This window comes from Bubalus bubalis, chromosome 20 (genome assembly GCF_019923935.1).
Source record: "Bubalus bubalis isolate 160015118507 breed Murrah chromosome 20, NDDB_SH_1, whole genome shotgun sequence".
Taxonomy (NCBI): Eukaryota; Metazoa; Chordata; class Mammalia; order Artiodactyla; family Bovidae; genus Bubalus; species Bubalus bubalis.
The window spans coordinates 10,864,414-10,881,953 of NC_059176.1; the positions used below are offsets into that span (position 1 = coordinate 10,864,414).

Below are 17,540 nucleotides of genomic sequence, written 5' to 3' on the forward strand. Positions count from 1 at the left end.
AATATGTTAGTAAGATCAATAGGAGAAACATTTTTGGAAGGCTGGTGAGGGATTGATGCAAATAAACAAAATGAATGGTATAGAATGAATAAGCAACAGTCACAAAGACACGCATAGATGAAGAAAAGGTCGGGGACGTCCCTGGCTGTCCAGTGGTTAAGACTTTGTGCCTCCATTGCATGGGCCTCAGGTTTGATCCCTGGTCAAGTAACTAAGATCCCACATGCCTCATGGCCCAAAAGAAAAAGACTGCTGTTAGTCACAGATATAAATTTGAAAATTTAGATGACCTGTACATATATCTGGGGGAGTGGTGTCACGCTGCGTGGCCTGTGGAATCTTCATTCCCTGACCAGGGAGCGAACGCAGGCCCCCAGCAATGAAAGCACTGGACCATCATGGAATTGCCTGGGCATGGCCACCTCATGCGAAGAGTTGACTCATTGGAAAAGACTCTGATGCTGGGAGGGATTGGGGGCAGGAGGAGAAGGGGACGACAGAGGATGAGATGGCTGGATGGCATCACTGACTTGATGGACGTGAGTCTCAGTGAACTCCGGGAGTTGGTGATGGACAGGGAGGCCTGGCGTGCTGCGATTCATGGGGTCGCAAAGAGTCGGACACGACTGAGCGACTGATCTGATCTGATCTGATCTGATATCTTGAAAAAATATAAAATGCCAAGTTTTGGCACAAGAGAAATTTTAAAAGAAAACGTGAATAGATTTTAAAGAATTAAAAATCAAATTAAAGAATTTGAAATGCTAAGCAAAGACTTTCCTCCTAGAATGCTTCTGGCACAAATGTTTTTGTAGGTGAGTTTTTAACAAACTTTAAAAAGAATGAACCATCCAGCTCTCCAGAAAGATATTACAGAAAACATGAGAGTGAAAACTGCTTGGCTTGTTTCATGAAGCCAGGATAATATTGGTTCCAACACTAGATTAAAAATACATAAGACTAATCACTCAAGAAATAGAAATGTAAGAAAATAGATTGCAGGTCAATTAATGTAATGGATGTAGATACAGATAACCAAAATAAAATATTAGCTAAAAGCATCCAAAAGCCTTTAAAATAAATAGTGCATCATAATGAAATAGAGCTTATCCTGATAATATCAGTATTATATCAGATAATTTATTTGAAAAAAAAACAAATCTACTTGAAAAAAATCAGATATAGGTAGGAAAATATATCATAAAGTGATAAAAAGCTGTTATTAAACCGCTGAGCAATAAAACAGAAGTTTTCTTAAGTTGGTAAAAGTCATTCTCTGTCTAATACCACTTACAAAGGCAAGTTCCTGATGGATTGAGACTTAAGTTTGAAAGGTAAGCTAGAATATCAATAGAAGATAATATAGGAGTGCGTTTTGATAGGTCACTGTGTGTGTGTGTGTGTATGTGTGTGTGTGTCCCAAAAGCACAGTCTGTAAGAACAACAACAAAAAAAGGGATGGATTTGATCATAATACAATGAAAGATTACTGTTCAGTGGAGGACACTTTGGAGCAAGTTCACAGATGCACAGCAAACTGAGAGATGCTTGCACCCTCAGAAGCGGACAAGGGACTAATATTGAAAATATCCGAGAAACTTCTGTCAAACAGGAAAAAGAAAACCAAAAACTGCAAGGGAAAGTTGGGCAAAAGATACGAGCAGGCAGGTCACAGGAGAGGAAACCCCAAAGACAAGGAAGCCAATGAAGAGCTGTTCAAACAAAGAGAGAAACGCTAATTAAAACAACAAAGAGACAGCACTTATACCTGTCAAATGGGCAAAGACAAAATCATAAAGTAGGGTAAATAACAAAAATGTAGAGTAGCATAATGTTGGCGGGGATGTGGGGAGATAAAAAATCGTGTGCAGGGCTGGTGGGAATGTTTAGATGGGTGCAGCCATCCAGGACAGTCCCCTGGCTTGCCTTTATGTAACTGGGATGTATACGTGTACCCCATGACCCAGCAAGTCCTTCCTGGATACTACTTCTCAAAGCAACTCTTACACATCTCCAGAGGGTGACACATACGGGCTATTCATCATATGGTGTTTGGTCTCAGTGTTTGTCCATCTCCCCAGGAACATGAACATGAAATGTGATGGACAAACCCCGTGGAATACTATGCAGTAGTCAGCAGCATGAATATAGATCTTTAAAAACGTAGTGCTGAGTAAAAATGTAAGAAGTAAGAGATTTATAGCCCAAGACCATTTATATAAATTAAGGACTTTCACACAAATATGTATGCAGTGACACAGGGCTAGAATGATTGCCCATGAGAGACGGGAATGGGGTAGGAAATGAGGATAAAAGGGAAGGAATAAAGAAATGAATCAAGACAGCTGCTTTGAATGGACCAATGTGGAGAGTGAGCCATGAAATGAGGGGTGCAATGAACTCAACCAGCACCTTTCCCCAAAGTTAAAAAAACACTTTTTTTTTTTTTTTTTAAAGGAAACCAAGTGTTCTGCCATTATGCTGGCCAGATTCTTCAGCCCACTTGTTGTTTGCAAGGCCAACTTTCTCCATTGCAGCCGAAGGCCTGATCCTGATTTTGTGTCTTCCCACCACAGTCCCTTCCGACATCACGCCTATCATGTTGAATTTTCCCAGCCTTGCATGTCGTGCAGAAAATCAAGCCCCATGTCTGCACAGGGAGGGTGGGTGTATTGTCATGAACCAGCTCAGGAAATTCAGAATGATGTAATGGTCATGGGCCCTTCTGGGCGAAAATGAGAAAAAGTCCTCACTTCACATCCCTGCCAACATTTGCAGACCATAAATAGGAACATTGGAGGTGAAAAATAGGGAATCGCTATGTAACTACCACGGAAACTTTTGTCCTGGGAGACATTTGGAAGAATGGGGTGGAACAAAGGACTGTAAGACATACTCGCACTGGTATTTTTTATACTGTCTCTGCACTGAAGGCTTCTGGGTTCTGTGTGCTGCAGCACAGACCATTGAACACGGAAGAAATGGTGACAATGATACTAAGGGCAACTGCTGTTTATTTACTACTTATGTATTTATTACCCTGCTATTTATTATAGTGTATTTATTATACACTTTGTGACAAACACCAGGCTGTCCATCATGCAGGTTATTGCTGATTCTTATGACTCCCTATGCGGAAAAGGAGTTTGGGTCCCATTTTGACCTAAGAGATAAAGCAGGTTTCTGAGGTCATTTAAAAAATTTATTTTGTATTGGAGTATAGTTAATTAACAATACTGTTAATTTGGGGCATATAGCAAAGTGATTCAGTTACTCATATACATGGGTTTATTCTTCTTCAAATTGCTTTGTCATTTAGGTCACCATAGAATATTGAGCAGCGTTCCCTGTGCTGTCGAGTAGGTTGGTTATTTATTTTTATTTTTTAGCTAGAACTTTTAAAATTCTCATAAAAATGCTCTTTTTACCACCAACATCTGGCAAAAGCTTTGTCACCTCCTCCAAGGACAAATTTTTTTCTTCATAGTCATCATTCCAATAATAATAGGATTTATTTTTTTTTATTGGAGTATAGTTGCTTTTCAATGGTGTGTTAGTTTCTACTGTGCATCAAAGTGTATCAGCTATACGCGTGTGTGTGCTCAGTCATTCAGTTTTGTACAACTCGTTGCAAACCTATGGACCATAGCCTGCCAAGCTCCTCTGTCCATGGAATTTTCCAGGAAAAAATACTGAAGCAGGTTGCCATTTCCTACTCCAGGGGATCTTCTCAACCTAGGGGCTGAACCCTCATCTCTAGCATCTCCTGCATTGGCAGGCGGATTCTTCACCACTGTGCCACCTGCTTATATCCCCTCTCTTTTGGATTTCCTTCCCACTTAGGTCACCACAAAGCACTGAGTAGAGTTCCCTGGGCTATACAGTAGGTTCTCACTAGCTCTCTATTTTATACACAGTATCAATAGTGTATATATGTCAACCCCAATCTCCCAATTCATTCCATCTTTAAAGATTCTTCAGACTCTTCTCTTCCTGAAGGCATCTACTCTTGGTGGACAGAGCAGGAGGCCTGACTCCTATTCCTAAAGCAGGCTGCTGTGTGTCCTTGGACAAGGTACTCAGCCTTTCTAAGCCACAGACTTCTCACCTATGTGATGGACATAAGAGTCCCTGCCCTGACCACCTCAGCAGGCTGTTGGGAGGGTCACATAGGGGCTTGCAAAGTGTTTGAATGAAGGAAGCTGTTAATAATTTTCTTTCAGGCTTTGTGGCATCACATGGGTTTACCTCCATAGTTTCATTCCTTTTAAATCACTCCCTCCTACCCTCTTATGTCCTATGTGCCTCCTCCTTCACCTTTGACATATGACTATTTCACTATCATAAACACATCATTTATAGTTATTATTATAACAACTGCCATTGTTCCAATATGCATGAAATAGACATGTACTCCGTGGGCACCTTGTACGCATTATCTAAATATTCCCATTGCATGTGTGAGTGTATATGTGTGTGGGTGTGTAAGAAAGCAAGAGGGGGACTGGTGTGAGAGTGTTGGGGAGGAGGAACAGACTTGCAGGATTCTCATGCCTCTGATTCTGTGCTGGTCCCTCTCTCTGGGTGGCCTCCCTCCTTTCTCTAGTGTCTTCCAGGGAGTCGACAGAGCTCAGCTTTGGGTTCAGGAGAGACCTGAGTTTGAGTCCTGGTTCTGCCAAAGGTTAGCTGTGGGACCCTGACTAAGTGACATAATTGTCAGATGAGTACACCGATGTTGCCCTCGCAGGAGTCAAGTGAGGGTAACGTGAGATTGTCGCTGCAAAGATCCTGGTGCAAACAAGCAGTCGGTGAATACTAATTGGCTCCTTTTGACGTGAAACCTTGCGGATCTTCCTTCCCAGCATGTTTGTTCATTGATCTTTCAGAGAGAGAAAAAAGAAATTGAAAAAAAAAAAAAAAAAGACCTTGTAATGGTTAATTTTACATGTCACCTTGGCCAGGCCACAGTACCCAGATATTTGTCTGTGAATTCATTTTGTTTTGCTTGGGGATGAGATTAAGATTTCCATTGCAGAAACCAACACAACATTGTAAAGAAATCATTCTCCAGTTAAAAATAAATAAATAAATAAAAGGATTTCAATTGGTGGGCTCTGAGTAAAGCAGATTACCTTCCATAGTGTGAGTGGGCCATGTCTAATCAGTTGAAGGCCTGAATGGACCAGAGACTGACCTCCCTCAAGTGAGAAGGAGTCCTGCCAGCAGACAACCTTCAGACTCAAACTGCAACTGTTTCCTGTGTCTCCTCCTATCAGCCTACCCTGAACATTTTATTCAAGACAATTCCTTAAAACAATCTCTCTCTCTGTATGTATGTATGTGTGTGTGTATACATATAACACACACACACATATATATAAATATATATATTTATATATATATATATACGCACACATATATTAATGGTGGCTCAGATGGTAAAAAAATTTGCCTGCCATGTAGGAGACCCGAGTTTAATCCCTGGGTCAGGAAGATCCCCTGGAGAAGGGAGGGATAATCCACTCCAGTATCCTTGCCTGGAGAATTTCATGGACAGAGGAGCCTAGCTGGCAACAGTCCATGGGGTTGCAAAGAGTCGAACATGACTGAGTGACTCACACACACACACATATTAATACACACACACACATACTCTGGTGGTTCTGTTTCTTGGGAGAACCCTTAAACAGATCCCAAGTCAAAACTCTGTGTTAGCCAATGCCTCTCTTTTGAAAGAGTCAGACCTGAAAGGGATTTGGGGCAGGTTTGCCCTGGACACCTTGGAAGGCAGGTGAAGCCAGTGTCTGAGCAGCTTTGCTGAGCAGCGAACAGTATCTGGGTCCTGATACGGAGAAGCTGAGCATGAGACGGGGGGCATCATGGGAATTTCCCCAATTTGTCTGACTAATGAAGTGTTGCCCATGGCCTGCATAGCTGACTAGGGACAAAATCTGCGTTCCGTGCTGTATCCACCATTGGGAAAACGAGAGAAAACGCACGTGGATTTTTTTATGAATGCTCTCATGAAAGTGTGTGCTGTGTTCCTCCACTTCTTCTCTACCCCAAAGCCTTGCTAATTACCAAAAGTTATGTTCTCCCAGTGTTATATTACCGTGTTGCTTTGGGAGCTCAGACACTAAGTTTCCAGGCTTTGACCTTCTAGAGTTTTCCTTTATAACAGGTTTCTCAACCTCAAGACTATCGACATTTGGGACTGGATGATTTGTTGCTGTTAGGGGCTGTTCTGTGCATTGTAGGATGTAGGGCCCACTTGCTCATTAGTCATAGTAGAATCAGTGCCTTAGGTACACGGTACTTTTAGGGGCTTACAAAAATGTTTTAACTTGATTTTAAAATCAGAAGGAAAAAATGAATGCAATAATAAAGAATATATACTAATGAATCTAGCCTGGATTATATTTCTCTTCATACCAACTTAGTTTTAAAATGCAATTTTGAATGTACCTTTTATGGAGGAAAGGGGTCATGATGGAGAAAGGGTGGAGGGCTCAGAGAAGTCTTACTGTATAACTGTGCCTCTAACCACTAGATGCCAAGAGCATTCCCCTTTCCAGTGATACAACCAAAAATGTCTCTAAAAAATCAAATGCAACCAAAAGATCAAGGCCAGGTGTTGGGGCAGGTAATGCAAACCTGGGCTTCCCTGGTGGCTCAGATGGTAAAGAATCTGCCTGCAATGCAGGAGACCCAGATTTGTTCCCTGGGTCAGGAAGATCCCCTGGAGGAGGTTGTGGCAACCCACTCCAGTATTCTTGCCTGGAGAATCCCACGGACAGAGGAGCCCAGTGGGCTATAGTCCATAGGGTTGTAAGTAGCCAGACATGACTAAAGCAACTTATCACACGTGCGTGCATAAATACTAAGTACCGTACACTGTAAAAGGAATCATTATTCAGTCAATAAGCATTCAGAGGGCACCTCCTGGGCTCTGTGTGCCTGCTCGGGTGACTGTAGGAAGAATCGAAGAATATATTCATCCTGCCCTGGGATTGCTCTCCGAGTGACAAAGGAACCAGGTGAGGTTGGTAAGCATGCTGGGAAGACCTATCAGGGCATATCAGACCCTTGGTTACCGAGGAAGAAGCAGTAATTGTTGAAGGGAGTCGAGAAGGATGCCCAGAGATGGGCATTCTGAACTGAGTCTTGGAGGTTGAGTAGGAGTTTTGTGGGTTGGAATGAGAATGAGGGGAAGGCCCTTGGTCTGTGACTAAGCAGTGTCTGCTACTGGGGTCACTGCAAGGTTTGAAGGGCTGGACATAGGCCCCTTTGTAATAAGTAGAATAGGTGGGCATTTAGTTCCCCTGGAATCAGGGAAATACTAATTTCTCCTTGAATCTCCTGAAAGATTCATTTCCTCTGTCGGCACCAACAATAACATACGACGTGAAATACCACGGGCTCTGACACCATGTCCAGGCTCCGTGAAGTCCAATTAGAAAAATTAACATTGATTTCAGATTTATCAGATTCGAGTTTTGACTTTTGTCCAGAGGAGAACAGGGGCATGGTGTTATTATAGGCTTGTATTTCACCTTCTCGAGGAAGGAAAGGAAAGACACACGTCGTTTTGACGGGATCCAGAGCCCGGATCGGGGAGAGGCACCCTATTTCATAACGGGGCTGCTGTCTAGCAGGAGTCCTGCCCCGGGGATGCTGTTTAGTTTCTGGGCCGTCACGCCAGAGATGTGAAATAGAACACGGTCCCGGGGCCGACGCTGGCCCTCACAAGCGAGGGGACTGCTGGCTGCGAGGCTAAGAGGTCCTGGCATAACGAGCACTCTCAGCCTGGCACTGGGGGCCTGGGAGGGCGGGGGCTTCTGGAACTTTCAGATTAGCCCCAGTGTGCACTCTGCCCAGGAGGAAAGATGCCTGCCTTTCTGCATGCTCGCATAGGCAGTCGCTCAGTCATGCCTGACTCTCTGCAACCCCATGGACTGTAGCCCACCAGGCTCCTCTGTCCATGGGATTTTCCAGGCAAGAACACTGGAAATACAGTCAGGCCCTGCACCAGGGGATCTTCCCAACCCAGGGATCGAACCCGGGTCTCTTTTGTCTTCCTACATAGGCAAACGGATTCTTTACCACTGGCGCCCCCGGCCTTTTTCAGTGGACTCATAAAGCAGACTTGGAAACACTGGAATTGGGCACAGTTGGAGTGACCCTGCTTCTCCAAGCTGTGTTTGTGTGTGTGCGTTTGTGTGTGTGTGACCAACCCTGAGCAGCTTGCAAGATCTGAGTTCCCAGACCAGGGACTGGATGAAGCAGGGTAGTGAAACCACCAAGTCCTAACCACTGGACTGCCAGGGAATTCCCTCATCTTCTCTCTTAATAGCAGAGCGGCCCCCTCCCCACACCCCCTTCCTTTCCAGGGGCCATGCAGCATGGTAAAAGGATAAGGGTGCAGGGACTGAGTCCCTCTTCACCCCCTGAGAGAGGCAGGGCTGTGGAGATGGCAATCTCTCTTCTGCCACTCAAGTCCTCAAGCCTTGGGGAAACGGCTTGACCCTGTTGGATGATGGTGGACAGGACACTGATGTGTATACTCTTCATGTCTTCACCTTTGCGACAACCTAGGAGGTGTCCTGGGCGTAGCATGAACACTTGGCAAACATTAGTTCTTGGTGCTACCGGGATTTTGAATGATCACTGTGAGCATGAGAGGTAACACACATACCCTGCTGAGCCCTGAGGCTGACGAGGCTGAGACCCCGGTTGTTCTTGTTCGGTCACTAAGTCATGTCTGACTTTTTGCAACCCCATGAACTCCAGCGCACCAGGCCTCCCTGTCCCTCACTATCTCCTGGAGTTTGCCCAAGTTCATATCAATGGACATGGGCCCCAGACATGTTCACAAATAGAAGTTGGTACCAGTATTTCCTGAGCTATTCTTAGCTTCTGTATTACAATTGGGGTTATATCTGGAGGAGTCCAGACACAGGACTGTGGTCACCTTGCAGGAGAGGAGTCCAGCCTGTGAGACCCTGTAAGGAAGGAGGGTCCATTTTACAGATGTGGAAACCGGGGCTCCTGAGCTGGCCTGAGACTTCCCAAGGTCACACAGGATGTGTAGCAGAATCAGCAGACTACAGACTCAGGGCCACCTGCATCTATCCCACACAGCCTTGGGTTCCCAGCCCAGGTCCCTTCTCAAACTCCTCCCCTCCATCGGCCCCCAAACATCCTCCCTATTCCCTCCTGGACTGGTGACTTACCAGGCCCCTGTCTGCTGGGTACCCCTGAACAGCCCCACCAGCATCACTGCGGCCACAGAGGGAACAGAGCCCATCGCCTCCAGCACCATCTAAAAAAAAAAAAAGAAAATAATTTAATACTTGCAAACGCGGCCCTCAACATCTCTCCGGGCAACCAGATCTGTCTACAAACCTGAGAAGTTCAGATTACCAAGTTTCCAGGCCTTTTTTTACCAACCCAATCCAAAAACAATTCTGGTTTTATAACTCAATAAAAAGGACTCAAGAGCTTTCATGCAGAGCAGAGCAGGCGGCCGTGCAGGCCTAGGGGCAGATGGGGGAAGTGATCGGTCCCCGAATTAGGGGGAGGGGGACTGCCAGGCAGGGGTGGGGTGGGTGGCGCTGGGTGGGAGGGGCCGGGCAATCTTCAGGTCCAGAATCCTTGAATGCGATGGAAAAAAAAAAAAAGCCAGAACAGGCGGCTTCCATGTCCTCGATGGGATTCATCCTTAAGACAGGTGACAACGACAGACCCGAGGGACTGCAGGACAGACCGCCTTCTCTCTGACGGATGGGGAAACTGAGGTCAGGGGCGGGCGTCAGGCAGGACCTCTCCGCGCCGTGGGGCAGGTTTCCTGGAGGAGGTGGGGTGGGGTGGGCGGCCAGTCGTTGCTGGGCCCCCTGAACCTGCCCTCTGGCGGGGGGCGGCCTCCGCCTGCAGGGGGCGCCCTGTCTCACTTAGTGCGTGGCCGCCCCGCGGGTGCTCACCTGGTCTCCTCTTCCGGCACAGCAAGTTTTCTCCAGGATTTCTGTGGAGTCCTCCGGTGTGGAACCCGGAGAGCCCAGAACACCGTTTGTCCCAGGCGTGCATGCTTTCTCCTGCAGACAGGTGGTCTTGGGTGGGTTGTGGGCTTGGTCAAATCTCAGCAGGTAAGGCTTTAGCCCCAGTTTCCTCTGGACCAGGGCCTTTCCTGGTGACTCAAACGGTAAAGAATTTGCCTGCAGCTCAGGGAGACCCCCCGTTCAGTCCCTGAGTCGGGAAGATGCCCTTGAGAAGGTAATGGCAACCCACTCCAGTATTCTTGCCTGGAAAATTCAGTGGACAGAGGAGCCTGGCAGGCTACAGTCCCTGAGGGCTCAAAGAGCAGGACAGAACTGAGCGACCAACACTTTCCCTTTCCCCTGGATATGGAGGAAATGAAGTTCTCTCTTGCAGGGCTAGCTGAGGTTTAAATGAGGTGATGACGTCAGGGACTGGGGAAGAGGTCCCCTCCTACACAGTGGCTGTGGAAATTGGTTCAGTGATACCGACTTCGAATCAACCTTTATATCTTTTGACTCAGTGATTCAACTTGTGGAATTGGTCCTGGAGAGTAATTTGAACAAAGGGCAAAGATGTGTAAAAGAAGAGGTTCAGGACCACTCTGTGTATGTGTTGCTAAGACGCTTCTGTGGTGTGCAGCCCTATGGACTGCACTCTGCCAGGCTCCTCTGTGCAGGAGAGTCTCCGGCTAAGAATACTGGAGTGGGTTGCCATGCTTCCTCCAGGGGATCTTCCTGACCCAGGGATCGAACCCACATCTCTTAGGTCTACCTTCACTGGTAGACGGGTGCTTTACCACTTAGCGCCACCTGGGAAGCCTCACTGTGTATAGAAACTGACAAATACCCAGCCATTGATGGAGGGCAGATTCAACAAAGAATGTACTTATCCCTCAAAACAAACAAACAAACAAATAAAACTGCCTGAACTCTGTGAAGAAAATCAGGTAGATCTACATTCAGTGACCAGGAGTGAAATCTAAGTTAATATACACAGACACACACGCATAACAGATTATGGAACACTATGGAGGGTATTTGATTTTTGTATTGATTTATATATTTTCTAAATAGACACAGATAAATCTGAAAGTACATACCAACTAAATCATCAACAGTGTTTATCCCTTTGGGATAAGCATATAGGGACTGTTTGCAATCTACTGAAGCCATTTTATAGTGTATGGTTTTTTTTTTTTTAAGATGTAGCCTGCATTAATTTTATACTCAGAACAAAAAGTATTCCAGTTTGGTTAAAAAAAAACAAACAACACAAAAACCCTGAGAGAACACAGGATAAGCATGAGAGTGACCATTACAGCGTAGCTGCTCAGTGCATGATGTTCTGCCCGTGGGGCCTCTCGACCCCATCAGCCCCAAGAAGAAATTTTGAAATTCATATGAGAATCTGTCCCCTGCTGAAAGCCCACAGGTTCAGGTCAGCAATGTTTGGATAAATTACAATGGAAATATACAGGCAAAAGTAAGTCTCACTGAAAGACAACAAAAAAGAAACCAAAAAAACCCTGACTATACATGTATATAAAATCCATATTACAACATGCTGGGCTGAAAACTATAAATTGGAAACATGTGAAGTAGCCCTATATTGGCCTATAGATCTCATATTTAATACATCATCTTGAAATTGAGCCATCTTCATAGAGCACCTGAGGATGGGAAGGTGAGCGCCAGCCCTCGGGCTCTGGGTGAGGGAGAGCCTGCTGCCCCCTGCCTGTGGGCACAGTCGTGGCCCCTCACTTCAATGCAAAGAAGTTGAAAAGGAGCTTACTCAGTGCCCCTGCCCACCTTCCCAATCCCACAAGGCAAATGCCAAACAGATGTCCTCAAAGGGTGGAAAAATGAAATGAAAGGCACATTTAGGATTTATAGAGCTGAAAACCAAAAACCAGGAGAAATTAGGACTCTGATGAGCACAAAGCTTGCCATTAATGCATTTTTTTTTTTTCACCATGGTGCTTGCAAATTGGCTTCTAGATTTTCAAACAGGCAGCGGGAGATAGAAGAGAGATGTGAGAAAGAAGAGTATATGATAAAGTGATGGGTCTAAGTCAGGCAGCCAAAGCCTGCAGGATCTGGCAGAAACGGACCTGTGCAGCCTAGATCCCCTTTGCCTGCAGTCTTGATCCCCAACTCTCCAGCGTTCTCATCCTTCATCCCCCACTCTCCAGCATTCCCATCCTTGGTCCTCCACTCTCTACATTACTCATCATTAGTCCTCCACTGTCTTAGCATACCATCCGTGGTCCCCTACTCTCTATCATACCCATCCTTGGTGCTCTACTCTCCAGCATACCATCCTTCATCCCCCACTCTCTAGAATACCATCCTTGTTCCTCCACTCTCTATCATACCCATCCTTGGTCCTTCACACTCTGTCATACTCATCCTTCATCCTCCACTCTCTAGCATACACTTCCTTGATTCCTCCCTCTCTACCATACCTATTTTTGATCCTTCTCCCTTCTCTAAACTATCAAACAAACCCTTCCACATTACCCCAATGTTTAAGACTCTGCATGATGCTGAGATATATGCAGGCCTCTATCTGAAGCCATCATGTCTTTATAATGTTTTCCCCTTTATCTAAAATGCTCTCATAGGCTCCGAAAACTCCTGGGAAACTTGGAGCCTCAGGAGAATGTTCCCTCCTCCCGTGGGCATCCCTCAGCCCAGGAGAGGCCTCTCTTCTGGCTCTGCTTGTACCTTATTGCCTTTCCTGTTCAGGTCTGTCTCCCCATCAGGAGTTTTGCTTCAAGGCAGGGACTTTAGTCCTTTAGCTCTGGCCCAGAGGATAGTGGTTTTCAGTGATGAGGATCGCACAGGCTTTTCTTCCCCACCCTTCACATAGAGTGTACTTTATTGAATGAATGATGAAATGGGGTCTCTCCAAGATACCCCCTACACCCCCACCCCCACCTCGCCAGAGAGCCTCATGGAAACTTGGGTGGTGGAAAGAAAGTGATTCCCAGAAGAAGCCGCCTGTCCTTTATCTATGGGTTGGCCAAAAATTTCTTTGTTTTTTTTTCAAGTAAAAATTTAAGACATAGTTTTCATTTTCACCAAGAACTTTATTGAGCTATGTTTTCACTGTTTTGTTCCACTGAACATGAAGTCTTAGTCACTCAGTCATGTCCAGTTCTTTGTGACCCCATGGACTGTAGCCCACCAGGCTCCTCTGTCCATGGAATTCTCCAGGCAAGGATACTAGAGTGTGTTGCCATTTCTTTGCTTCTTTTCAGGCAACTTCATAATTCCATCTTCCTCAAGCTTTTTATCTTTTTGAGCAAAGAATTGTTCCAGGTGCCTTTTATAGTCTTCCAGGGAATTGAAATTTTTTTCCATTAAGAGAATATTGTAAAGATCAAAATAAATGGACATCCAAAGCTGCAATGTCTGGTGAATACGGTGAATGAATCAGAACTTCCCAGCCAAGTTGTAACAGTTTTTACCTGGTCATCAAAGAAGCATGCAGTCTTGCTGAATTCAGATAGAAAATTACAGGAATTAATTGTTTGGTTTTCCAGAAGGAGCTTTTAATAGAGGACTCCCTTCCAGGCCCACCATATACAGAGCACCACCTCCTTTGGATGGAGAATGGCCTTTGGTGTGGTTGATGGTGGTACGTTTTGCTTGCCCAGTGATCGCTCCCATTTCACCTTATTGTACAGTATCCACTTTTCATTGGCTATTACAATTCATTTTAAAAAGAGGAACATTTTTGTTATGTTTAAGTGGAGAATTGCATGTGGAAATACTGTCAAGGAGGATTTTTCTCCCGATTAACTTATGGAGAACCCAAAATCAAAGCGATTAATGTAATAATCTGGTGCAAATAATTTTCACTGCTTGATTTGGATATTTTGAGTTTTTGGCTCTCTCCCATGAGGTATAACATTGATTGTTTTCAATTAATGTCTTAATTTGATTGCTATCAACTTTAATTGGTCTGCCCGACCATGGAGCATAGTCCAGCAAGAAATCTCCAGTACGAAACTTTGCAAACCACTTTTGACATGTTTGATCAGTCACAGCACCTTCTCCATACATGGCAGAAATCTTTTATTGTGTTTCAGTCTGTTTGTTTGTTTTTTTACCTTTTTTGAAATAATAAAGCAGAATATGTCAAAAATGTTGCTTTTTTTCTTCCATCTTCAATATTAAAATGGCTACACAGAAACCAATACTTTTAGCCACCTGATGCAAAGAACTGACTCGTTAGAAAAGACCCTGATGCTGGGAAAGTTTGAGGGCAGGAGGAGAAGGGGACGACAGAGGACGAGATGGTTGGATGGCATCACTGACTCGATGGACAAGAGTTCAAGCAAGCTCTGGGAGATGGCGATGGACAGGGAAGCCTGGTGTGCTGCAGTCCATGGGGTTGCAGAGTTGGACATGATGGAGTGACTGAACAGCAACAACACACAAGCTCACTAATTTTGATAGTTTTTTTTTTTTAATGAACCCTGATATGACAGCTGTCACAACACAACCTAACAAAATTGTTTTGAATGAAGTTAAAGACAACTGAATACACAACAAGAATACACAGAAGAACTGTACAAAAAAGATCTTCACGACCCAGATAATCACGATGGTGTGATCACTGACCTAGAGCCAGACATCCTGGAATGTGAAGTCAAGTGGGCCTTAGAAAGCATCACTACGAACAAAGCTAGTGGCGGTGATAGAATTCTAGTTGAGCTATTCCAAATCCTGAAACATGATGCTGTGAAAGTGCTGCACTCAATATGCCAGCAAATTTGAAAAACTCAGCAGTGGCCACAGGACTGGAACAGGTCAGTTTTCATTCCAATCCCAAAGAAAGGCAATGCCAAAGAATGCTCAAACTACCGCACAATTGCACTCATCTCACACGCTAGTTAAGTAATGCTCAAAATTCTCCAAGCCAGGCTTCAGCAATGTGTGAACTGTGAACTTCCTGATGTTCAAGCTGGTTTTAGAAAAGGCAGAGGAACCAGAGATCAAATTGACAACATCTGATGGATCATTGAAAAAGCAAGAGAGTTCCAGGAAAACATCTATTTCTGCTTTATTGACTATGCCAAAGCCTTTGACTGTGTGGATCACAATAAACTGTGGAAAATTCTGAAAGAGATGGGAATACCAGAACACCTGATCTGCCTCTTGAGAAACCTGTATGCAGGTCAGGAAGCAACAGTTAGAACTGGACATGGAACAACAGACTGGTTCCAAATAGGAAAAGGAGTACGTCAAGGCTGTATATTGTCACCCTGTTTATTTAACTTATATGTAGAGTACATCATGAGAAACGCTGGACTGGAAGAAACACAAGCTGGAATCAAGATTGCCGGGAGAAATATCAATAACCTCAGATATGCAGATGACACCACCCTTATGGCAGAAAGTGAAGAGGAACTCAAAAGCCTCTTGATGAAAGTGAAAGTGGAGAGTGAAAAAGTTGGCTTAAAGCTCAACATTCAGAAAACGAAGATCATGGCATTTGGTCCCATCACTTCATGGGAAATAGATGGGGAAACAGTGGAAACAGTGTCAGACTTGATTTTTCTGGGCTCCAAAATCACTTCAGATGGTGGCTGCAGCCATGAAATTAAAAGACACTTCCTCCTTGGAAGGAAAGTTATGACCAACCTAGATAGCATATTCAAAAGCAGAGACATTACTTTGCCAACAAAGATCCATCTAGTCAAGGCTATGGTTTTTCCAGTGGTCATGTATGGATGTGAGAGTTGGACTGTGAAGAAAGCTGAATGCTGAAGAATTGATGCATTTGAACTGTGGTGTTGGAGAAGACTCTTGAGAGTCCCTTGGACTGCAAGGAGATCCAACCAGTCCATTCTGAAGGAGATCAGCCCTGGGATTTCTTTGGAAGGAATGATGCTAAAGCTGAAACTCCAGTACTTTGGCCACCTCATGCGAAGAATTGACTCATTGGAAAAGACTCTGATGCTGGGAAGGATTGGGGGCAAGAGGAGAAGGGGACGACAGAGGGTGAGATGGCTGGATGGCATCACTGACTCGATGGACGTGAGTCTGAGTGAACTCCGGGAGTTGGTGATGGACAGGGAGGCCTGGCGTGCTGCGATTCATGGGGTCGCAAAGAGTCGGACACGAATGAGCGACTGATCTGATCTGATCTGAAAGACAACTGAGCGCTACTAGAGTCATCTTACAGAAATAAAGCCGAATAATCCTTTTGGCCAACCCAATAGATCTGTTGTCTGCCTTCCCTCTGGGCACTTAATAGATGATAATCTCATTTGATTCTCCTCTTCCCATTTTACAGATGCAGAAACAGATTCTCAGAGGGATGAAGGGCTTTGCCTAAAGTCGCGTTTTGTCAGGACGCAGGAACCTGGGGTAAGGGACAGAGGTGGGGAGAGATTGAGACCCTGGGCTGGGTGTGTCGGAAGCAGGAGAAAAGGACGGGTAGCAGGCTGAGGTCTTGGAGAAAGAAGCCTGCTGATCACAGGAATAAATGTTAGTTTTAAGTTCATCATTGTCTTTGTGAGCAAATGTCTGCTTATCTTCCAAGACTGGGATTCCGGGAATCCATGACCTTGGTGTGATTTCCCTCTTAATAGGCTGATAGTAGCCCAATGATACCTTGTCCTCATAAACACCCAATTAAGTAGATACTATTTTATTTCAGATAAAAAAAACTGAAGCTTAGAGGAATTATTAGGTTCCCCTAATTTTAGGTCATTGAGTCAGGCTTTGAAACAGAGGGTCTGACTCCCAGCCTGGGTGCATCCGACAGTCCTGCAAGGCTTTTATTTCCCTCTTTAAGGTCAGTGACCCCAGTTAAGGCCAAGTATGGAAGTCCCAGCCTGGTCTAGGAGGTCACATGATCCCTTGGAATTAGAACCAGTATAGATGAGGGTTCAAATCCTCCCCCAAGGCACTGTGCCTTTCAGAGGTTCACTCAGTCTATCAGCAAACATGGACCCACTTTTTGCCAGGTGTTGTACTCAGCACTGGGGAAATGTCCTTGTCCTGAGACCCATGGCGCTTACAGACAACGAATGACTGAACAGATACAAGAACAAAATCCCTGCAGGTAGCAGTATGTGCTATGAAGGCACTTCACCCCAAGCTACCCAAGTGATGACTTGATGAACAGGATTATTGCCAGCCTGCATGCCAGGGAACACCAGGGTGCTGCCTTCCAAAGACCCGGGCACATACTGTGTCTGAAACCAAGGACGTAGCCCACAAAAGAGACAGATACATGCCTCTTGCCAAGAGCAGTGACCGTGAATGGGTTGTGGATTTCTTCAGAATGAGGTGGGAGGTAATTAATCATCTAATGGACCTTAAATGAGGCACAGACAATGTGCTGTACTCTTCTAAGTGCTTTCCCAATAGTCTCTCGTTTAACCCCATCACAGTCTGGGGAAGTAGATGTATGCTGTTATGCCCATTTTATAGATGAGGACACTGAGAAATAAGGACATGCAACTTGCCCAAGGTCACACAACC

General features: G+C 45.0%; 1 long non-coding RNA gene across 1 annotated transcript; it reads right to left on the reverse strand.

Moving 5' to 3' along the window:
- Nucleotides 1-3,840: 3,840 nt before the first annotated feature.
- LOC123465228 lies at nucleotides 3,841-10,299 on the reverse strand. The gene is made up of 3 exons (XR_006640371.1): nucleotides 9,981-10,299; nucleotides 9,234-9,322; nucleotides 3,841-4,879 (listed from the first exon to the last, which is right to left on the reverse strand). It is a non-coding gene; the product is annotated as an uncharacterized LOC123465228 (long non-coding RNA).
- Between the last annotated feature and the right edge of the window lie 7,241 nt (nucleotides 10,300-17,540).